The 24,310-nt window shown below is 48.4% G+C and overlaps 1 long non-coding RNA gene across 1 annotated transcript; it reads right to left on the minus strand.

Annotated features, from left to right (window-relative positions):
* Positions 1-33: 33 nt before the first annotated feature.
* Positions 34-22,840, minus strand: LOC135362075 (uncharacterized). The gene is made up of 5 exons (XR_010406398.1): positions 22,692-22,840; positions 22,521-22,600; positions 21,198-21,411; positions 12,055-13,687; positions 34-1,875 (listed from the first exon to the last, which is right to left on the minus strand). It is a non-coding gene; the product is annotated as an uncharacterized LOC135362075 (long non-coding RNA).
* Between the last annotated feature and the right edge of the window lie 1,470 nt (positions 22,841-24,310).

The raw sequence follows: 24,310 nt of genomic DNA on the forward strand, positions 1-24,310 counted from the left end.
GCTTCAACCACTATTAATCTCACTTCTTCCATTTAATATATCCAGAATCTCACTTCTTACCAGCATACATATATCTTAATGGTCTCGAATATAATTTCCTACCAGTATACATAGAGCTGTGCCAATCTTTTTAAAGTCATATATTTCATTTTATGGATGTACTGTCATTAATCTTACATATTGTTGCATACATGTTTGAATCAATATATTTAATTAAATTAATTAATATTTTTTTTAAAGATTTTATTTATTTATTTGAGAGAGAGAGAATGAGAGAGAGAGAACACATGAGAGGGGATAGGGTCAGAGGATGAAGCAGACTCCCTGCCGAGCAGGGAGCCCGATGCGGGACTCGATCCAGGGACTCCAGGATCATGACCTGAGCCGAAGGCAGTCGCTTAACCAACTGAGCCATCCAGGTGCCCCTAAATTAATTAATATTTAATGTAATTACATTTCAATATGAATAAATATAGTGATGTAACTATACTTACCTATGGGTAACTATATCTGTGGAAGAAATTCCTGGTAATTCTGTGGGAGAATTGTTGAGTCAAAGGGCATGTACATTCAAATATATCAAATAGAAATATATGCCAAGTTACATTCTGTAGAGATTGCACCAATTTACCTATGCAAATGGATGCAAGTAACAGTGACTTCAGCATCAACAGCATTTAGTTAACTCTTATAACCAGAAGCCTGGAGGAGGGCAGGCGTAGTAGCTCAGTGGCATCATCAAGGATCCTGCTCCTTCTAAACATGTCTGGATCAAAGGCACATTGATGTATGTATGAACAGATTTTGTTGGTTCAGATACAATTTTTCTGCCTAAGACATGCACACATAAATGTTCTGTCTCCTCATCTGACTGTGCTTTGTCTGTTTGACTCTATAATAAAATTCAGAAGCAAAACAGAAGAAGAAGAAAAGAAGAAGAAGAAGAAGAAGAAGAAGAAGAAGAAGAAGAAGAGGAGGAGGAGGAGGAGGAGGAGGAGGAGGAGGAGGAGGAGGAGGAGGAGGAGGAAGGAGGAGGAGGGGAAGAAGAAGGGAATCCTGCTCCTTCTGATCTTCTATTCTTCCATTGTGTCCTTGTGCTTATTGCTTCACAGTTGCAAGATAGATTCTACCCCTTCAGGCATCATGTCCTCACATGATTGCCCAGTAAGACAGAGGCAAAAGGTTTTCTTATCTTGAAATTCTGTTTCAAGTTGGGGCAGGGAAGTCACATTTTCCCTTATTTCTCATTGACCAGACCTGGGACTTACGCCCACCCCTATCACTGGCAAAGTAGAATGTGATTGCCATGACTGATTGAGACCAGTCATCACTCTCCCCCTGGGGCTGGGGCAGATCAAGGTGGATGAAGAAAAGCTCTGTCCTCACCTGAAAGAATTACGGTTCCCCATGAGCTTGGAAGGAGAGTAGAAATGGCTCTTGGGTACGCAACAAATAACGCTTGCTGTATTCAGCTATGGTGTGTTATCAAGCTTCTGATAATCTTGACTTATTATTAAATAGTAAAACTTGAGCGCTGACAACCGTCACAATAAAAAAAAGGTAATCTAGCACTTTATATTTCAATACTGCTTTTTCTTTTTCAAAGCACTTTCATGATCTCGTTTGATTTTGACCGTGACCCACAGAAAGAGGTAGGGCGGGTCTCATTCCCATGTTACAGGCGGGAGCCTGAGCTTCAGAATGGTCCGAGGACTCTCCCGGCAAGTGGTGTCATTGGATGCCATGGCTGTCAGTCAAGGTGGCCCCTGTGGTTCGACGCTGACGTCAGCCATGAGCTGCCAGCTGACAAGGGCGCACTGGGGTCTGAAGGTGGCCTCACAGAGCCCTGTGCTTTGCAGACCCACTGGTGTTGCTCTGTTGAGGGAGAAGAAAGGCAGATAACGGTTAAATCTCTGTTCTGACTTTAGGTAATCCTAAGAAGCTTCTCTTGTATGAAATAGGCCTTTCCAACTACATTGAGGAGGAGTTTAAACAGGCCTATAAATTGGACTAAAAAAGCAACTGGATACTTCAGCCAAATAATAGGTCTATGAAATAAAATTAATATTAAATATGTGTATGGGGGGGGACTGGATTGGATCTTTTGGTATGTACGTGGCCTCTTACGGGTGAGCTCCCCAAGGGCAAAGACCATATCTTATTCACCTCCCTGTTCCCAGTCCCTGTCACAGCACCTGATATGTGGCAGGTGCTCCCTAAATGCCTGTCAGGTGTGTGAGTGCTCTAAGTTATTTCTGCTGATGACTGATGTTCCCCCTGTTATCATGTCAGAGGACCCCGGTTATTTCTACATAGAACCAATCTAAAAGTATAATCAATCAATCAGTTAATTATAAATTTGTCTCTATTTCTGTCTGCATCATGAGAATGTACATTCCATGAGGATCAAGACTAGGTCTGCTCATCCCAGCTCAGGACCTGATACATAGTAAGGGCTCTATAAACTGTGAAATGGAGTTTTGAGCAAATGTTTGTATCCCTAGGTTTTAGCAGTGGGCTCATAGTTGGCCCTCAATAAATATCCGTGGATTATCCATTCTTGACTGCGAACAACAGTGACTTCGTGAAAACGTATGTCTTACAGGTTGGGGTGAAGTGGAGCAAGACAGTGTCCCGGGTGGACAGAGAGCCCACCATGAGGTCTGCTACCTTCCATAGGATCCCATCTGAAGGGCCAGGTCAGCTGGAGGAGAGACTCAAGGAGAGAGATCAAATCCTTTACAAAGGAAGCTAAAGAGGGGCTGGATATTGAAGGACCTGAGAGAGAGTGGGAGCCATTAAAGGCACCATGTGAAGGATTCACAGGGCCAAGTCTCCATTTGGGGAGAGTCAACTGGCAGAGAAATATGGGAAGGCTTGCAAGGAAAAAACTAAAATCGAGGAGACAAATTAGAAAAGATTTTTTTTTTTTTTTGCCCATTTGTGCATTTATTCATTCAACCAGGAAGCATACATGAAGAGCATACATGGGCTGGGCCCGGTGCTAGATCCTGGAGATGAAAAGAATGAGTAAGATTTCGTCGTGGACCTCTGCAATAGTTCCAGAGCCTGAGTGAGGGGCGTAGGGAGACAGGAGAAGAGCCAAGAGACATTTTGAAGACAAGAACACCAGCCCTCCCTGTTCACTGAATGCCCAACCTGAGGAGGGAAAAGCAGCCATGATTCCATATGCCTACCAAGTCAGTGACGGTGCTGCGGTCAGAGGCGAGGAAAGTGCGAGGTGCCTGGGCGTGGAGGGGAGAGGGCAGGCTGGGGCAGTGATGCTTGTGACCATGGCTGTTTGGAGCATCCCGCTGCAGATGTCTGGCAGTGAACTGGGGACTGATGTCCGCGCGAGGGGCCAAGGATGGAGATATGGTTCCAGGCATCATCTCCAAAGATAGGAAAGATGACTTCTTCTTTTTTTTTTTTTTTATTCATTTGAGACACAGAGATACAGAGAGAGTGTGTGCATGAGCAGGGGGAGAGGCAGAGAGAGAGGGAGAAGCAGACTTCCCGCTGAGCCAGGAGCCTGATGTGGGGCTCCATCCCAGGACCCTGGGATCATGACCTGAGCCGAAGGCAGACGCTTAACCATCTGAGCCACCCAGGTGCCCAGGAAAGACGACTTCTTACGACATTGGGGTTGTGGGGTGCAGCAGGTTGTGGGGAACTGTGAAATGCTGTGTAATCTGTAAGGTTACAGTATAGTCGTGTGCAGTGGGAGGGTGTGAAAGAAGGGGAGGATTGCTGGGGTAAAGGTCAGGAGGGGCTCGGAGGAAGACCCACAAAGTAGAGGGTGCCCTGGAGCTTAGCAGTCTACAGAAGGTTGCGGGGAGAGCCCTGGGAAGAACGCAGCAAGAACAGTACCGCCACCACCCCCTGCCTTTAACTATTTAATTGCCCAAATAATCATGTTCATTGCAGAAAATTTGAAAATGCAAAGAAGAAAGCCACTAAAAAAGCCATCCCTAATCTCCCCCCCACCCCCACACTGAGATAACCCCTGTTAATATGGTTGTGCTAATTTGCCCAGATTTGGTAACAGCCTCTTCCATCCTGGGTTGGAATCCAGCCTGGAAACTCTGAAGAAAGAAGTGACAGCCAAGAGGTCGACTCCAACAGGCTCACGCTCTGGGCTGCATGCTCTTTCCCTCACCGAATCTCTCCTCCCAGTTGGAGTGGAAGGACCAGGGCCATGATCCTAGGTAGAGCTGGACCCTCCCCAGGAACCTGGGGACTGAGCAGGCATTTGGGAAGATGCTGCGGAAAGAAAGCAAGAAGCCTTCAATCCTACAAGAAGGCTGAGCCCTGATGCATCCTGTGGCTTCCAGAGTCTCCAGCGCTGTGCCTGTCCCTGAAGGAGGTGTTTTACCAGGCTCCTTGCATAATCATCCGTAGACATGTCTCTAGCAGCTAGAGGCTAGCTCAAGAGGACACACCTGCTTCTCCTGCAGTTAGAGTAGCAATTATGCTGGGTGTGCAGCACCTCCTCAGGGACCCGTAAGGAATTCAGTCTTCCAGGAACAATCTGGGAACAATTCAAAATCACCATGGAAACATGACTGGCGACATCGATTGTCTGTCAGAGGGCCTGTGTGGCACGGTGTCTCTGAGGGCTGGCCTTAGGGCCACACTGCCTGGGGTTGAATCCTGACTCTGCCATTTATTAGCACGAGCTTTGGGGTAAGTTACCTACCCTCCATCTGCCTCTGCTTCCTCATTTGTGACGAGAGCATTGTAGGGCCTGCTCATAGGGTTATTGTGATGGTAGCTCATGTTCATTTAGGTAAAGCACACGGTAACCACTCTACACATGGTACTTATTAATGAGAGCAGGGGCATTCAGAGCACACTGCACAGTGGGGTCAGTCTGGAAGGCTCCCTGAAGAAGGCACTGGGTTTGTACGGGGCTGAGCAGTCAGGGATGGAAGTTCAAATGTGCCTGCTCAGCTGAATGCAACACAGTGACCACAAAATCCACCCTTTCTGCCTTTATGCGACTCTTGGGCCTGAGTCCTGGTTTGTCCCATCACAGCCTGTAGGGAGGCTGATGAGTGGGAAGATCTGCGTGCCCAGGGCTGAGGCAAGGCTGGCAAGCACATTTCTGCAGTACATCGCGTGAGTGGGGTTGCTGCGTGGCACTGTGAGTGGCTAAGCAGCATGGTCTAGCATCCAGGAGCTCTGGAGGACCCTCCTGGGCAGGGCCTGCTCCCAGAAATGTGGCTCCCTAGCGCCTGGCCCCAGCCTGGGCATGTCTTGTCCTGTGCCCAGGGAGATACCACTTTATTATACTTTAAAAAATAGAGTATCTTATACTCTGATTATACAAGTAATGAACACGTCTTGTAGAAAACATCCGGAGAAGATACTTTAAATTTCTTATGATTCCCCTACCCTGATATCACCAGTGTTTTATATTTTTTATGCATAACTTTTCCCTCTTTCTTGTGTTTTGCTATATGTGCATATATACTTTTTGCTATCATAAACAGGATCAACCAGTGCATATTGTTTTGCAATGTGATATTTTCAATTGTCTTCAACTTTCTTTTCATGTCATTAAGTATTCTCCCATGATCATGATGTAATTTGTAATGCTAGCATTGTGCAAGTATGCCATAAATTATTTAACCTATCTCTTATGGAAAATTTAGATCCTTTTAGATGATTTTTTTAATCTCATAAACAATGCTCTCATGCATAATCTTGCAGATAAATCGTTCACATATTCACACTTACTTCCTTACGCTCATTCCTAAAGGCTGGACTAACAGCTATGCCTATTTTAAGGCCTTGGATGCCTACTGCAAGACTCCCCAGATGAGAACCCCCCCCCCCCCATTGGCTTCCCTACCTGTGGACCTGAGAAGGCCGGGCTATACCACTTACAGGGAGCTGAGCTGAAACCAACAAGCACCTTAGAAATTCCCCCACGGCTGAAGGAAAGTGGCTGGGACAAGGAATGTGGCAGAAAGCTGTGTCATCTGCTATGCAACCAAAAAACGTCGCTGTCCCTTGAGAGCCAGGTAAGCTGACGACAATTGGTGGAACCTGGGAACACCGTGGAGGTGAGTGCAGTGCCTCAAAGAGGAAGGACTCAGGAAAGACAAACTTTCCAGCTCAAAAACCTGCTTGTAGCTTTCAAGGGAGCCCCAGCTTTGCCCACGCCTCTAGACTATGGTCTGTCTATCCCTCTAGACGGAGCTCCCCAAGGGCAGGGATGTGTCTGTCCACCTTTGCACGCCCACACCCAGCCTAGGGGCTGGGAAGGATTCGTTGAAGTGGCGTGACAAACTCCACCCCAGCTCACAGCCCCTGTACCTGCTTGTCCTGCATTTTCAAGTCAAGGTCAAGGCTGCTGGCACCCACCTTACTGCCAGCACAGTGTACATTAGAGCATCCTTCCTGGAGGCTGCTTGAGCAATGTGTCCCGAAGGCCTTAAAACCTGCGATTTCACCTGTAGGAACACCCTAAACTAATCCACGGCCCCCCAGGAACTGCCGGCCTGCCTTTCCCATCTATGTCCCATCGATTCTCTTTATACCCCCTTCACTCACATCGCTTCCCCATTCACATCCTAGGCATCCTGGCCACTGGGACGAAGCATTTCCGGCCCCATGCCCCCCACTCCGCTCCTCCTCCAGACACAGTTAAAAGTAAGACCTCCTCCAGCGCGCCTGCCCTGGCCCCTAGCAGGACGGCTTTCCCACGGCGTGAGAGTCCCTTGTGTGCGTGACTTATTTGAGCTTCCAAACCACAGTCTATTTGAGGGTAGGCAGGCAGAATCCACAGCTCTGTGATCTTCAGCCTCCTCTACACCTGGCAGAACTCCGGCCCAGCAGCGCGCTCGGGGTGGGCTGTCGGCACCCGGCACTCTGGCAGCGCTGCGAGCCGCCCCCTTCCGCCTGCTGACGTCAGCACGTTGGCGTCGGGCACGAGCTGCGCAAGCGCGCACCCTTCCTAGGAGCTGCGGTGTTTTCAACCCCGGTTTTCAGGTCCTCAATCTGAAATTCAGTTGAGCAAATGGAGGCTGGAAGGGGTGAGGGGCGTTGGCCAAAGGCACACAAATTGGGTAGAACCCACACGATCGGATTTTAAGTTTGATGCTCATTTCCTGAGGCAAGCTGCTTCATATTTATACTGGGATACAAATATGATTATTTCTAATAGAAAAGAATTCCTTCCTTTGCGATAAGATCGAGCGTACAGGACTTTAAATAGGTACGAAGAGTTCCCCTGGTGAATTACAGGGAGGGTTTAATGAACCGAAATTTGATTCAAAAGTGCCAGCACCATGAAATGGGGTTTTTTGAGATAAGGAGCACCTGTCATGGTCTTCCCAGAGACCTGGAGGCCCTGGCATCCTCGGTTCCTCATCTCAAAAAGCAGTGCCTTTTTACTAATAATGACTGAATTTGTATTGGTAGTACAGTTAATTACTGATAGTAAATTTGCAAGAGGGAGAGTTACTGAGATACTTAACCCACGCTGTGCCGGCCTTCCAACATTGAGAAAGTGGAGGCTCAGAGAGATTCATTAACTTGCTCAAAGTCGCCCAGCAGAGCCCCCCCAATTCTAGTCCCGCCAAACTGACTGAGTAGTTAGGGTTCTTTCCCCTGTCCAGGTGGTTCTCACCCCAGTTGTGTATTAGTGGCTCCCGGTGCCCAGGTCTCAACTGAGCCTAATAAAATCAGAATCACTAGGCTTGGGGCCAGCCATCAGTACTTTTTAAAAGCTCCCCGGGAGCTTTAATGAGCAGCCTGGTAGAGACAGCCTGAGCCGAGCATGCCATGCTGCCTCTCAGCCCTCACCCAGGAGCCTCTTCACTCCGGGGGAGAGCCCTGACAGAGGAGACAGAGGTTCCCACCCCTCTCACCTCAGAACCACCCAGGAGCTTTTTAAGACAGACGGCTGCCCTGGGCAGCACCACAGATCACTGAAGGCAGGAACTCTGGGGTGGCATATGTGCATTAAGCAGATGTATTTTTAAAGCTCCTGCAGCCAGTGTTGAGAATTAGTCCAGAGGCTTGAACCAAATGGCCTCTCCGGGGCCATGCCCTTCAAGGCAGCCCAGGGGCGGACACCAGGTGAGGGGATCTACCCTTCATGGGATTCCTGGCCAGCTGTGGGCAGGAAGGACAAAGGAGAAAAGGATCAACATCCCACAATCCAGTGTGCATCATTAAATGCTCAGGAAAAGTCTTACTCTCCAGTCAATTAAATGCTTCCCTGCAAATTCATTGACAAATTTACTTGACATAATCTTTCTTCACAGAAAAAGCAAAGTGCACTTTAGTCTTGGCATAGAAAAGTGATTAAAAAAATTAGTCATGAATGAGGTCCAGATGAATGGGGGTTCACTGTGGGAACAAAGGGAACTCACAGAAAGAGAAAAACTGGATCTGCAGCCTCCGCAGAGCATCTATTGTGTGCGGGCTTTGTATGCAAAGCGGGGAGAGAACTGCTGAATAGGACTGTGATTCTGGGGGAGAAACAAAAGATTACCAGTCAATGCAGGAAAGGGAGCTAGGTGCACCCAGGGCAAAGAGCCCCTTAAGGAGGGCAGGCTGCGGGCTGGAGGACTGGGGCCAGCTGCTGAGAACTTGAGCCTGCTCCCTCCAGGTGACTCCCTCCTCCTGATGGGCCGAGGCTGGGCCTTGCCCTGAACTCTCTTTAGGAAAGTATGGGACAAAATCTCCTCCGAACCCAATCAACTCTTCACAAAGGTAGAAGAGAAAGAAACCAGTTTTCTTATTCAATCAACATTAAACCCGAATGGGATGCACATCACAGGCAGTCTACTAAAAGATTGCAAAGACAAAGAGAGACATTTCCCTTTTATATAAACAGCTACAACCCATCAGGTAAGAAAACATGATAGCACCATTTGTCCCCCATAGCTCATCCTGGATTCCCCTGGTTTGGGGGGTGGCCATCTGTGTCTGCTAATTACTTTTATTCAAAATAAACTTCTCATCTCTATGACAAGAGCGAGTTTTGCAACTTGAAGCCGAAGTTAGGGTCCCACCCTCCCACAGAAACTAGGAGATGGGGGGCTGTCTTCCCAGATGGTTGTATTCCAAAGAAATGTTTCCTGGGTCCTTGAGAAAGGCAGGCCTGGGTCATAAAACTGGCAAGAGGCTTATTTAGCTTTTGAAAAGATTTACATACATTTCAAAGAGACAGAGAAAGCATTTCCAATTACCGACGACGAATTTTCTTAAGTCAATGCTCTAAGACAAGGGAAAGGGGTGGGGGTGGGGAAGTCTCTTCCATTTTCTCAACAAGGAGAATTAAGCCTCTTATTTTTGCCCTCTGGGGGTGCCTGATGGGGAAGGGGTGTGAGTGTCTGACCCCAGGGCAGGTGCCCCAGACCTGAGAAAATCTGAGAAATAGTCTTAAACCATATTTGGTCTTGCGACCTGGGGAGGAAGCAGGGTGGACACGCTTGGGGAGTTTTTGGATTTGTCTAGGGTGTTAGCAGTGATGGGTGGTCGCAGGAACCACAGATCCCCAGGCCCCTCTGCCTTCCTGGACTCATTCTGTGCCCCGTGTCACCCTTCCCCCCTACCCCATCCCCAACATGCTCTGGGTGACTCTCAGCTCCCTGCGGGGGGGGGGGGGGGGGGGGGAGGAAGGTGGTTTGGGGACCCTGGCCTGGTGTGGCTCCCAGGCTGTGACTCTCCTCTGCCCGCCTTCCCCGGCGCAGCTCCTGCCTTCTGCTCCACTCCAGTGTGACTCTAACCCACTAGAAGCTGCAGCCAATTCTGCGGAAAGTTCAGATCTGTGGGGACTTCATAAATTAGGCTTTATTGCTAAGTATTCTCCAGGAAAAAAATTGGGGAGTTGAGTGGGTTGCAAAGCACAGCACAATAGCTGCTTACTCTTCTGCAGCTCTGTTCACTCTGCCAGTAATCCGGCAGAGCCATCTCGGGAGGGGGCGATGGGGCAGTGGGGTCCATGGGATGCTGGGATTGCTAACTGGCTGAGGGCACGGTGGGTGGCTCTGGGTCTGGAGGGGGTGCAGTGGGGAGGGAGGGACTGTTCTGAGGGGCAGGGGCTGTGACAGCACTTGTTTTGTGTTGGCAAATTCTGAGCAGGACCTCGAATTTTTAGTGTGTGTTTGTGAGTGTGTGGGGTGTGTGCCCTTTTATATTTATGTTAGGAAATTTAGGTCAGGACCCTACATTTCTGCACCCATGTATGTCTCTGAGCATGTTTTGCTGTGTCTGAGTGTCGTGTGTGTGTGTGTGTGTGTGTGTGTGTATTCTTGCACTGGGTGCAGAGGGGAGGTTTCCATGAGATCCCACCTTGCGAGCCATGGCTGTGGGGAAGTCCAGTGGTTTCTTGGTCCTAGCCAGTGTCAGCAGAGAGGGAGGGTCACTGACAGTGGGATGATGTATTGACAGGGCCTGGTCCTCATGGGACCAGAAACAGCCTCCACCTGCCTCTTCACATCCTCTAGGCTGTACCCTTGTCCTCTGTTCCTCATGTTTCTGGCCCAAAACTTGGCTGCTGGGTGTTGGGGGCCATAACTACAAACCTGTCAACTCTCTCACACCTCCATGCCTTTGCTCCTATAGGTCCCTTTGCCTGGAACACACTCCCCCTTTTTCCTTGTCTGGCTAAATTCTGCCCATCCTTCAGGAAGGTCACCTCCTACAGGAAGCCCTCCTCCACCACTCTGGGATGAGGAAGGAGTCCCTCTCCCCGGACCATGAGCATCTCACCCAGGACATGCATCTATTATAGCACTCACCACACCTTTTAGACTCCCCTGTCTGTGGGTCTCTCTCACCCCCAGTCTGGAGAGCTCCTTGAGAACCGATGGCATCTTTCATTCCTGGCTTTCCATCCCCAGCACAGCTCTGGGCAGAAAGTGGGATTGTGAAATGAATGGCTCTCGGGTGAGAGCACCCCATACTTGCATTGCACTTTCCCATTCACCCAGCACTTCACACCCGTGCTCATCCTCCCGGCAACCCAGGGTGCAGGGGAGGCAGACCTTGTCATCCCTGATCCTGAGGTTGTACTGGTCAACAGCTCACCAAGTCTCACCACCACCTAAGTCCCTGCTCTCCAGCTCAAGAGCAGTCTTTCCTTTCAGGCAGGGCCCACAGAGAGAAGGTGGCTGTGACCTGTGGCAAGCAGGCTTTGGGGAGCTTTGCCCTAAAGCCCCAAGCCACTAACACACTGGTTGCTAAAAGATATATGTCGGGGAGCATGATGTTTTGGAAAATGGGTGGGGGGAACCACTCATGGACCTGGGCTGCTGGTCCTTTTGGGATGTCCCTGGCTTGGCTCCCCTCCTTTCTCCACATTTGGGCCCAGGGATCCACTCTACTTTTCCCTGAGCAAATGTATTTGTCAGGGCTTTCCAGAGAAACAACCAAAAGGATAATATAATAAGGAATTGGCTCATGGGGTTATGGAGCCGACAAGCTCAGAATCTGCAGGGCGGACTGGCAGGCTGGAGGCCCAGAAGGGCAGACGTTCCAGCTGGAGTTTGAAGGCTGTCTGCTGGAGAAATCTCTCTTACTTGGGGGATGGTTGGTCTTTTTGTTCTATGCAGGCCTTCAACTGATTAGATGAGGCCCACCTACATTATAGAGGGCAATCTATTTTTCTCAAAGGTCAACTGATTTAAATGTTAATCTCATTCAAAAACACCCTCTCAGAAGCCCTGCTTCTCTATGAATAAGGTGTGACCAACTATCTGGGCACCTTGGCCCACCCCGGGTGACACATGAAATTAACAATCACAGCAAAGGATGGCTGGGGTCCCTGGGGCTCAGGGAAGGGGAGGCAAACTGCTGAGTGCCAAACACCATTCCAACTGTCCCAGCCCCCTTTATAATGAAATAGGAGTCACATGGGAGGATGGATGGATGGATAGGTAGCTGGGAGCGGGGGGCATGGAGAGGCAGAGAGGTAGGTAAATAAGGAAAGACAAATACTAGTAACAGTACCTAATAATTTCCAGGCAGTATTACACTGATGGTTTCAGAAACACAAAACCAGGGAATGACAGAACAGAAAGGTCAACTTACCCAACTCTTAAGTGTCCACGTGAGGAAAATGATACCCAGAGAAGAAGAGCGATTTCCTCAAGGTCCCACCAGCGTCACTGGAAGAGGTTATCGGCCTCCTAGTCTGACTGCTGGGACGGACACAGGAACCAGGCACGTAGGACACGTAGGCTAGACCAGGAGGGGCGACCCTGCAGGAACTCCCAGGCTTGTGGTGGCTTGTAGTGGTGTGACGTGGGCTGGTGGAGGACGCAAGAAAGAGAGAGCTGGTGTGTCAGAGGTCGGCTCCTCCGGGCTTCAGTCCAGAAACAACACCTGTCATGTCTGTTCTCAGCCACACGGCCCCTCTCGGAGAAGAGGCCTGGCAGTGTGGGGGAGTACATGGGTATTCGGTGAGAAATAAGTGTTTCTGACACAGGGTACTTTGCGATCTCTTTGTCGGGACCCCAGTGTTTCCTTTTCTACATCTCGGAGCCAAGGGACTTGCCCCAGGATATCTCAGCACCCCGACATCTCGCTCCAAGGGGTCTGACTTCACACGGCACAGAGCATCTCGGCCTTCTGCAGAAGGTGTAGCGCTTTGTGTAGGTGAGGATTTGAGGGACTCTTCCTGTCATCCCTTCCATCTAAACAGATGGAGCCAGAGGAATGGGATATGCCAGAAGTCCCGGGCCTCCCTCTGGCCACATGGCCTGGACCATTTGCTCCCATGTTTGCCCAAGACTCACGAGCATCGCCACAGGGTAATGCTGTGTCTGATCCTCCCTCACTGTTCATTCACTCGTCCTTAGAACATTGGCTATCAGTGTTTTCAGGCTTTTATATCTAGTCCCTTCCAGGGTGGGGTTTCTTAATAAGTATTGGTCAAGCATTATGGCATTTACCAGAACTCTGTGGGTTCACATCTAGCGATCGTCTAGGTCCCCTGAGGCTCCTCGCCAGTGCTTTACAACAAACTGCCACCGGATAGCCGGGCTTGAATTGCTTGGTTCCCTGAAAGCATTAGGAACTCAAGTGTGCTTTTCTTTTTCTTTTTTTAAAGATTTTATTTATTTATTTGAGAAAGAGAGAGTGAGAGAGCGCACGAATTGGGGGAGCGGCAGAGGAGAGGGAGAAGCAGGCTTCCCGCTGAGCAGGGAGCCCGATGTGGGGCTCAATCCCAGGACCCTGGGATCATGACCTGAGCCGAAGGCAGCGGCTTAACCGACTGAGCCACCCAGGCGCCCCTGAAGTGTGCTTTTTTAGTGGCATTGGTGTTCTTTCAATAATTAAAATAGAGCTTTTTGTTAAAATAACCAAGAACAAAGAAGAAAAAATATTATTTTAAGACAGGATATGCAGTTGGAGTTAGATCCAAAGAAACGCCAGCACCGAAGTGTAAACCAGCATCTTCATTACCAATGCTGCCATCCTTTATTTAGTGTAATCCTGGTCTGCCTTAGGCTTGGGGAGAATTCATCGACCCTGAATCTTTTAACTTTCTTAGCTGTGTGCCAAATCTGATCGGATCTGTCAAGAGGCCTGGTTGGGAGCTTTTCTCCTGCCTTGATCTCCGATGTTTAATTAAGGACCTCTCCCGACCTCTTATAACTTCTCAGAAGAAGGCTTGGTTTCTTGTGTTTTTGTTTGTGTCTTAGCCCTGTTTCCTTGTAGTCTGCAGAGAGAGAGAGAGAGTAAATTATAGTAAGGTGTGAGATTTCCAGAATATTCGACACTTGTGACTGCCTTTTTCTGAATCAGCAGGAAGATTTTCCTTACCTGAATTCCTTTCTCAGTCTCAGCTCTTTGCTGAGTTCGTTATCTCTAATCTCTAATCTCCATCGAAAGGTCCCTTTGCAACCGGGTCCCTGATAAGGTTAGATTGTAAACTGACCCCTCATGTCATCTGACTCTGCGAAGCCTGCTCTTCTGTAGGTACAAAGCAGGCCATCCCAGGACAGGGCTTTTAAAGACTTTTAACCCGAAGGTGACACAGAGCAAAAAGTGACTTCTATCTGAGCATCCCTGTGCGCTCAGCATGATCCCGGGGACACGAAAAGAGCAGTACTGGAAGAGCTGACAGTCTGGAAGAGGTTTTCAGTCTGACCTGGGGTGTCAGACACGGAGGGACAGGGCCCAAAGGTGGCAGCTCACTGAGTTTGACTCAGTGAGGCAAACTCCCCTGGGTCCAGACCACCCGTAAGGGGAACCCTTTCCTGCTGCAAACCTACTTCTCCTGTCCTGGTCAGGGCAAGCTTTGTTTTCTATTCCCTCCCAGGTCACAAGTCTCACGGTGAAGGACACGAGACACGAGAGCCCTGAGGCGAGCCAGGTGGAGTTCAGTAAAGCCACATAGCCGGTGTGGTGAGGAAGATCAGGATGGCAGGAAGGACCACTGCTGGGCTTCACTACACCCTGGCTGGGGTCATTGTGGCGGCGGCGGAGGGGGGGCCATGCTTCAGCCTGTTTAATCCCAGATGTTTGGGAAGGCTTGGAGAAGCCTTTGGCATGAACAAAATCTACATAGTCTACAACACAGATTGCTTGTTTTCTATTTTTGTCTGCTTACTGATCAATTTTGCAGTATAAGACACCTTTCCATAATTCCCCTTAGAAAAGCTGAAGCAGGGGCGCCTGAGTGGCTCAATTGGTTGAGCATCCAACTCTTGATTTCGGCTCAGGTCATGGTCTCAGGGTCCTGGGATCAAGCCCGCATGGGGCTCCCCGTACTCAGCAGGGACCTGCTCCCAAATGGGCTCGCTTGCTCTCTCTCTCTCAAATAAATGAATAAATCTTTTTTTTTAAGATTTTATTTATTTGACAGAGAAAGACACAGTGAGAGAGGGAACACAAGCAGGGGGAGTGGGAGAGGGAGAAGCGGGCTCCTTGCTGAGCAGGGAGCCTTATGTGGGACTCGAGCCCAGGACCCTGAGATCCTGACCTGAGCCTAAGGCAGACGCTTAACGACTGAGCCACTCAGGCACCCCTAAATGAATAAATCTTAAAAAAAAAAGAAAGAAAAGCCCAACCAAGTTGATTGATAAAGTTACTCAGTGCCATTCTTATCAAAAGGGTCCAAATTATGCCTCAGTCCTGTGGCCACAACTGCTCTGCAGGGTGAGGTGAAAACTGCTTTTGGGAAGTGAGTAGATCGAAATTGTTAACGTTTAATGAGTGCATGCTGAGAACCAGGTTCTCTCTGAACCTTTTACTTCATTATCTTATTTATTAAGATACACAGTGTTCTCCAGAGGAGGACGTTCCCATCCTGTTTGGGAACAATCAGGAGAGAGAAGAATTCAACGGGGGGCAGGTCTTGGTGCCAAGAGGGGCCGCCCCAGCCAGCTAACTTATTCCTCCACAGTGCAGGTCCCCTAGAGAGGAGAGACCCTGCCCTCCCAGGGAAACCCCCCACCCCCACCACCGCCACGGCCAGCAGACCCGGCTCCCCTCCAGGCTGCACCCCAGGCTGCCTGGGCCTTAGGAAGGAGGGCTCACAGAGCATTATGCTATGGGCTTGTTGTTACGTTATCTTGTTTTCTCCTCACTATAATCCTATAAGGGAGGATAATATTTTTGCCCCCATTTGACAGGTGAAGACGCGGAGACACAGAGGGGATGAAAGTTTGCCCACAATCCTACAACTAGAGGCTGATGGAGCGGAGTTCTCCCGTGTTCAACCTCTGTCTCCCCGCTATGGTAATCTGCCAATGTTCTGACTCAGCCAAAGGGGTTGTACCCTTTGGCATCACAGTTGGGTCACTGGGACCATTGAGAATCTCAGGCAGGGTCAAGAGGGTCTGAAGGATTATGGAAAGGTGTCTTACACTGCAAAATTGACCAATAAGCAGACAAAACCAGAAAACAAGCGATGTGCGTTGTAGATTGTGTTAGTTGGCGAGGTCTGCCCTAACAGAGCACGATAGGCTGGGTGGCTTAAGTAACAGAAATTCATATTCTCACGGTTCTCACAGTTCTGGACGCTGGAAGTCTATGCCCAAGGTGCCAGCAGGGTCAATGTCTGGTGAGAAGTGCAGATGGCCGCCTACTCTCTGTGCCCTCACATGGCCTTTCCTCTGGGTGTGCACACCCCTGGTGTCACTCTCTCTTCTTGTAAGGACACCTGTCCTGTTGGAGTAGGGCCCCACCCTTATGACCTTATTTAACTTTACCCTCTTAAAGGCCTTATCTCCACATACAGTCACATCGGGGGTTGGGGCTCTCCACTGTGGGAATGTTGAGGGGACACAACGCAGTCTAACCATAGATGCTTCAAAGCTCTGTGTCCCTCCCGGCACAGCCCCCACAGCATGGGTCTGTCAGGGGAGTCCCAGGTGTCAGCGCCTCTCTGCAAGGCTTGGCAGCTAGAGACGGCTCCCTGCCATCCACAGCCGTGGAAGACCACTGCTCTCCTGAGAATTCAGGAAGGCTTCCTACAGCGCTTCTGCCCACTCCTGCAGCTTTATAAAACTCAGCATTTACATGTAGTTGTTTTCACGTCAGCTAAAGCTTTTCCATTTACCATCTCAACAGAGGGGCTGAAGCCACAGCCCCTTATCTGGTCAAAATTTTTATCAATATTACTTTTTTTTAGTCCTCATAGTGGTCTAAGGTTTTAGAGGGCTATGTTCTTCCCATATACAAAGCTGATTTCTTTTATTCTACCCCTGGAATAGCTTTTCCAATGAATATTCATTTTTTTTTTTTTAAGATTTTATTTATTTAACAGAGAGAGACATAGCGAGAGCAGGAACACAAGCAGGGGGAGTGGGAGAGGGAGAAGCAGGCTTCCGCCTGAGCAGGGAGCCCGATGTGGGACTCGATCCCAGGACCCTGGGATCATGACCTGAGCCGAAGGCAGACGCTTAACGACTGAGCCACCCAGGCGCCCTGAATATTCATTTTTTTAAAAAGATTTATTTCTTTATGTATTTGAGCGCCAAAGCAGGAGAGCAAGAATAGGGGGAGGGGCAGAAGTGAGAGGAAGGAGTCTCAGGCAGACTCCGTGCTGAGCATGGAGCCCGATGTGGGGCTTGATCTCACAATCCTGAGACCACAACTGAGCTGAAACCAAGAGTTGGACGTTCAACCAACTGAGCCACCCAGGCGCTGCATAGTTTTTCCAGTGAAAGAAATGGCTTTGCAAAAAGCCATGCATACCTGGATGCCTGGGTGGCTCAGTCGGTTAAGCATCTGCTTTCAGCTCGGGTCATGATCCTGAGGTCCTGGGATCGAGCCCTGCATGGGGCTCCTTGCTCATCGGGGAGCCTGCTTCTCTCTCTGCCTCCCGATCCCCCTGCTTGTATTCACTCGCTCTTTCTCTCCCTCTGACAAATAAATAAATAAAATCTTAAAAAAAAAAAAGCCATGTATACCTTGGTAAACTAGCTCTAGAAAGGAAGAAAGAGAGAGAGAGAGAGAGAGAGGGAGGGAGGGAAGGAGGAAGGAAGGGAGCCAACCAGCTCTGATTTGTAGTTTGCCAATTTTCATGGTGTAAATACTTCTACCATTATAGATTTCAAGCTATCAATGGTTTAAAAACTGACTCACAAAGTTCCTGAATATTTTATACTTGGCTCCCATGAGCCACTGTTTATTCTGCTCATGGTCACGGAAGCCATTTCACAGATTTTAATTTGGATCAGGGTGCAATCTGAGATCTTGATCACGATGAGGTTGACTGGCCTTGCCAGGACCCAATGTCACAATCTTATTTCAATTCCTAGGATGCTGTAAACCTCTGAGCGCAGATCCACGTGCATCTAATACGTGCTTCTTAGAAGAATCACCCGTTTGCTGCAGATCAGTCACTCCACTGGCTGTGGGAATTCTCACAGGGCCTTGGGTCTTCATGGGAAAAGTCAAAAGTTAATTGGGAGCAAGTCAGGGGAAGATTGTTGGCCAGTGTGAAAGCTGCCCAAACATGTCGTGATTTGTTGGAACTGGGCATCTGTTTATTTTTCATTCAACAAGGACCTTGGGGGGTCAGCCATTTCTTCCTGTCTGACCTACTGCTGATGACAGGGTCATCAGGTCTTCCTTGGGGCCCTGACTGTCTGCACGCCATGTATGTGGATATGTCCAGAGAGCTTCCGTCCCAGAGTCAGAATTGAGAAACTCAACAGGGCTCCAGAGTAACTATGTTACCATGTTATGTAAAACATTACGGTAGGTCGTAATACCAAGTTTGTGGCCATGGTGTAGCATCTCAGAGGAAAAGAGATCTGGGAGCAGACCTTGGAGATAACGGGGTTTGGAGGCATCATACTCCACTGAGTTGAATATGAGTGGGAATTGTAGCAAGTTTTGGCTCAGGAACGGAATGGTTTTCAGAGTGACCAGCGTGGGGAGGGAAGGGATGGTCCCCCCACTTCCTGCCCGGTCATGCCCCTGCTGCTGTATCAGGCCAGGCTTGGTGGGGATCAGGAGGAGGGAAAGGGCCCCTCAATTCCCCCCTCCCCGCCCCATGTATATTCTCCTCCTCTCCGTTCCTCTGCATTTTGCTCTTCCGATTATTCCTGGGTCCTGGCTGAGCTGGCGAAGTGGGCATGATGCTACTAATACGTTGATTTGAGAGAAGAGTTTAGCTCATGGGACCTTTGGGAAAGACCTCGTCTGGCACCTTGCTTGGTGGGATAACAAGCTTCAGTGACGTTAACAATGATACTAGCCTACACCCCTGTCATATTTTTATTTTATATGCCGAAGGTATCAAGAATCACTTCTGTAGGTGAAATCTGCCTTTCCTCTGGCAACAGAAAGGCTAAATTGGAAACGGTATCCTTGGGGCCACCTCTCCATTCTAGAGCTTCTCTCAGCTCAGGGGCGGATGGGCACAGATAACTTCACACATTCACAGGGCTCTCCATAACATATCATGGCATTCGAAACATCAATAATGAATTATCTCTTCTCTTTTTTTTTTTTAAAGATTTTTTTTAAATTTATTTATCTGAGAGAGAGAATGAGAGACAGAGACCACGAGAGGGAGGAGGGTCAGAGGGAGAAGCAGACTCCCTGCCGAGCAGGGAGCCCGATGCGGGACTCGATCCCGGGACTCCAGGATCATGACCTGAGCCGAAGGCAGTCGCTCAACCAACTGAGCCACCCAGGTGCCCGAATTATCTCTTCTCTTATACTCCTGTGGTCTCTGTTTACTCATAGGCCTATTTTGAGGAATTAATGAAATTAAAATAATTTACAGTTGAACATCTACTCTGTGCCAAATCCTGTGCTAGGTACTTTATAAATACTATTTCCAAACCTAATAACATCATGAGATAGGAATCATCGCTACTGTTTTATAGATGAAGAAGCTGAGACCCAGAGAAGTTATGGATTTGTTCAAGGTCATTAAGTGTTAAGATTCCAGTCAAGTCTTTTTAATTCAAAAGCTCACATTTTCTCACTATGTTACTATGTAATATAAAACATTGTATCAGTCAGCATAAAATTAGGTTGTGCTATAGTAACAAGCAACCCTAAAATCTTAGTGGCTTTTATTTTTAAAAGTTTTATTTATTTATTTTTAAGATTTTATTTATTTGACAGAGAGAGAGAGAGCACAAGCAGGGGGAGCAGCAGGGAGAGGGAGAAGCAGGCTCCCCACTGAGCAGGGAGCCCAGCATGGGGCTCCATCCCAGGACCCTGGGATCACGACCCGAGCTGAAGGCAGACACTTAACCGACTGAGCCACCCAGGCGCCCCACAACCAAGTTTTGTGATATCCTCCCATGTGATGTGTAATTCACATGCATCACAGTTGGCTGGGGGCTCTGCTCCACAGCCGCTCAGGACTCAGGCTGATGATGGAAATGCCACTGTCTGTTGTCAGCCCCCATGGTAGAGGGAGAGAAAGCTTTGGAGGGTCTAAAACTAGCACTTACATGCCCCGGCATTGAATTGACACACATTGCTTCTACTCACAACTCATGGCCCGAGTATTACATGAATATTCCAAACCACAATGGGGAGGAAGTGCAAATCCCACTGGACAGCCGAGAACAGAAAGTTACACGGCGGGTAGCATTGAAACCTGCCATGAGTGTCTGACACAGGACTTGGCACGTACATGCTCAGTAAACATTATTTCACACCCCTTCCCCCTCCCCAGCTATGAGCAGCTTATGGTGAAATAATGTTTTTTGGACCAAGAGACAGGCCTTTCATTTTGTACTCTGTTCAATGCTTTCTTTCTCCATTGGCTTGCAGCTGGATCATGGGATACTGCCAGCAGTCCACATCTAGATCAGATTGTTCCGGGGCCCAGGTCTCCAGTGACTTGCTGTCTAACTATGTATCAGGAGTCTCTATCAGTCGTCCTCAAATGCCACGTTCCAGGTGATGGATGATACTCACATGCACGACATACGACAACCTCCCCTGGGCATCCCTGATTTGGCTCAGGGCTACAGGCAATCCCTGTCTGGAAGCTTTAAGTCCACCCCTTTTCCTTCCTTATAGGGCAGAACATCAGAGTGCAAGTGAGTGGCATGGGCATTATCATAGGGATACATTGACTCTCTTCTAATTGACAAAAAATTCCCCAATCATTTCAAAACCTCAGTAGTTCATTAGTAATAGAGAATTGCCCAGGGCACACCTTATAACTGCTCCAGACATGCAGCATGTCAGGACACCCCCCTGGAGGGACTGGTCGAGAAGATGCCAGAGAAGCCAGTTGTGAAATAAAAAATTGTGTCAATTAACTAGTTGTTTTATCGACACTGTGCCAAAGAATTGATTGGAGAGGACATTTTGTCCACACTAACTGAATTGACTTGTGGTCTTGGCATTGTGTGCACCCAGCCTGGGAATTAAGAATGTGAGCATGATACCAAATCACAGAATGTTAGACTGGAAGGAATCTCCAGAGACATTTTTCACGCATTCCCCTCATATTACAGATGAGGAAACTAAGAACAGCCAGCCTTAAAGATTTGCTGAGGGGCACGCAGCACAATTGTTAACTATTGTGTGTGTTAGTGCACCCACAGCATTTTTAACATTTTCTGTAGCTATTTCAGAAGCAAGACGCTCAACTGAATGGTATTGCATATTTTCTAAAAGTAGACAAGAATTTGAGAAACACCCTGTGGTGCAATTTTCATTGCTTAAACTTGCTGCTGACTCATTTGCCTTACCCCACTTCTTTACCAACATCGGTCATGGCATCCGTCACTTACATTGGCTCTTTTCCTCACTTGGTCCCATCCTCTCGGGCTGGGCTGGGCTGGGAAACAGGATGTACTGACGTCACCTCCGTTCATCTTCATTGGCTGGTGAACCAGGGCTCAGAGGTGAGGTCTCTGCTGGGACCTTCTTGGCACACCGATGTCCTCCAGCCTGAAGTAAGCCACCTGTTGCCCATAAGGGCAAGCTGTTTAGGGCCAAAAGAGTCTGTGGGACAAGGAAGCCAAGGGTTTCGGGCTTCATATTTTTGAAAAGGGATAAATACAGTACCCCCTACGAACAAACACTGTTTAAAGTGTTAAGGGTAAGGGGCCCCTGGGTGGCTCAGTCTGCCAGGCATCTGTCTTCGGCTCAGGTCACGATCCCAGGGTCCTGGGATCAAGCCCCGCATCCGGCTCCTTGCTCAGTGGGGAGCCTGCTTCTCCCTCTGCCTGCCACTCCCCCTGCTTGTGCTCTCTCTCTGATAAATAAATAAAATCTTTAAAAAAAAAAAGAAATAAAGTATTGAGGGGAAAAAAATCCCACTCAAAAATAGTCCTTGGATCAGGGCCCTCCATACTTCCACTGAACTGTGACTGGAAATTTTCCCCTCACCTTGGGGTCCTGCATCTTGAAATGTTTTTAGTGTGAGACAGGTGATTTTGTGGTGGTCCCTTCAATCTATCCCCTCTCTTCTCAAGTCTATTTCAGAGGCCTTAAAGGCTCCCTGCTTCAGGGCCCAGGAGGGAAGGCACCCCAGACCGGTTCTGTATGGCCCTGGGCTGAGGGTCAGGGTCAGTGGCCAGGATCTAGTTTGTCCTCTGTCACTGCCCAGTCTAGGATTTTGGCAGCTCTCCCAATCCTACAGGCCCAGATGCAGGAGGCAGCCCTTGGCATGGACAGAGAGCTGTTAGACTCAGGGCCAAAAAGTCAGCCCTTTCCCCCAGATGGATCACATGGGACTGCCCCTCCCTCACGCAGCAGCACCCCTCTTTCCCTCTCCCATGTGTTTCCATGGCTTAGGAAGTATTTGGAGGTTGGTGGGGAGCAGGGAGCAGGGAGGATGGAGCAGTAGGGTGACATCCTGGGACAGGTCTCTCCCTAACCCACACCAAATAAGAGAGGGGGAGGAAAGGACCTGGAGTACGAGAGTAGATTCTAAGTCGCACTGGGTACTCTTCTCCCGGTTTTATGCATTGTTGAGAAGACACCGTAAAAGACCTGCCCTTCCCAGTCCGTCTTCTTGCTGGCTTTGGTACAGAGCTACACACACAGACGCAGACAGAGTCACACACACGAACGAACACACACATAATGTCACCTTACAATGCACATACCAGTCATTTCTTCTGGGCCACTGGGTTCAGGATCTGGAAAACCCTGGTGGTGGAAGAATTCACGTCTGAAGAACTTAAGCCTTTAAGAGAAAGTAAAGGTAGGAGGAGAAAGGTCAGAAATGAACGAGAAAAATCTTTATAATTGCTTTTACATTCAGGAAAGCATACAACCCAAGAGCACGTGGAAGAAGGAACATGTTAGGATGTATCGTATCCACGTTGGTGAAGGTATGAACTGGTTCAGCCAAGCTTGTGAGCGATTTGGCAACATGTGTATAACTGGGAATGTGTTCTCCCAAGGGTAAGCAGCCGCACTTCTAGGGACATACTCTAGAGAAACAAGCTCAAGGGGGTTCACTGGAGAATAATTTGTGACAAGGGAAAAATTAGAAATAACTTCAATGTCCATCAGTAGGTTAATGGATGAACTGTGGTCTATTTGTACAGTTTAATGTTATTCGTCAGTTAAAAAGAATGAGCTAGATCTTCACCCAGCGACACAAGCAGACCTTAGAAACATCACGTTAGGTGAAAAAAGCAAGTTCCAGAATGATAGGTTCAGTGTGACACCACTTACGTAAGTTGAGAAGCACTTAAAACATTGTTAGTATAACTTATGAGTAATTCATATGTGATAAAGTATGAACACATTATGAGAAGAATATCCATCAATTTTAGGACAGCTGCTGCATCTTTGGAGGAAGGAAAAGGGAGGCAAAGGGGACTTTGCCGTGTCTGTAAGGTTGTATTATTATTATTATTTTTTTTTAAAGATTTTATTTATTTATATGACAGAGAGAGACAGCAAGAACAGGAACACAAGCAGGGGGAGTGGGAGAGGGAGAAGCAGGCTTCCCGCTGAGCAGGGAGCCCGGTGTAGGACTCGATCCCAGGACCCTGGGATCATGACCTGAGCCGAAGGCTGACGCTTAACGACTGAGCCACCCAGGCGCCCATGTAAGGTTGTATTATTATTATTATTATTATTATTATTATTATTATTATTTTTATTTTTAAAGAATCCGACATGAGGGGCGCCTGGGTGGCTCAGTCGGTTAAGTGACCAACTCTTGGTTTCTGCTCAGGTCACGATCTCAGGGTCGTGAGATCAAGCCCCACTTTGGGCTCTGTGCTCAGCTCGGTGTCCATCTGCTTGAGATTCTCTCTCTCCTTCTCCCTCTGCCCTTTCCCCTGCTCGCATGTGCTGTAAATAAATAAATAAATGCATAAATAAAATCTTAAAAAAAATAAAGAATCCGACATGAAAGTGGCAATATGTTAATATTTGCTATTTCTGGTGGTGATTGCAAGGCTTTGGTTATATTACTTCTTATATTTCTCTGTATGCTTGAAATATTTCAACATTGGAAAAAGGAAAAGAAGTCCCCCATGGCATTTTGCACACATTTACACGAGTAGTAATGGATATGGTGCTGTGATTTTGCATTTCCATCTCTTCTGTGAAAGAAACTTTTCAGAATTTCCCTTCTTTGTATCTGCAATGAACTGCTTGTCAATGTCTTCTTCTGAGCTGCAGAAATATCATCTGGAGGGGCATTTTCCAGCCAGTTATTCCACGCCCTCCTGATCTTGTGACTTGGAGTGATTGACTTCGTCTCCCTCATCCAGCTATCTGAAAAAAACAGAGCATTCCAAATAGGCTGCACCTGAACCTCCTCAGCCCCTCTTCCCGGTGCCGGGGCTGGAGGGCTCATCTCTATCCGGGAAGGCTTCCTGCCAAGTGCCTGGCTGCCCTTCTGCTGGGACGGAAGGCCCAGTGTCCGGTTTAC

Source organism: Mirounga angustirostris, unplaced genomic scaffold (assembly GCF_029215605.1).
Source record: "Mirounga angustirostris isolate CCGP_5_RB_7025 unplaced genomic scaffold, mMirAng1.0.hap1 SCAF_12, whole genome shotgun sequence".
Taxonomy (NCBI): domain Eukaryota; kingdom Metazoa; phylum Chordata; class Mammalia; order Carnivora; family Phocidae; genus Mirounga; species Mirounga angustirostris.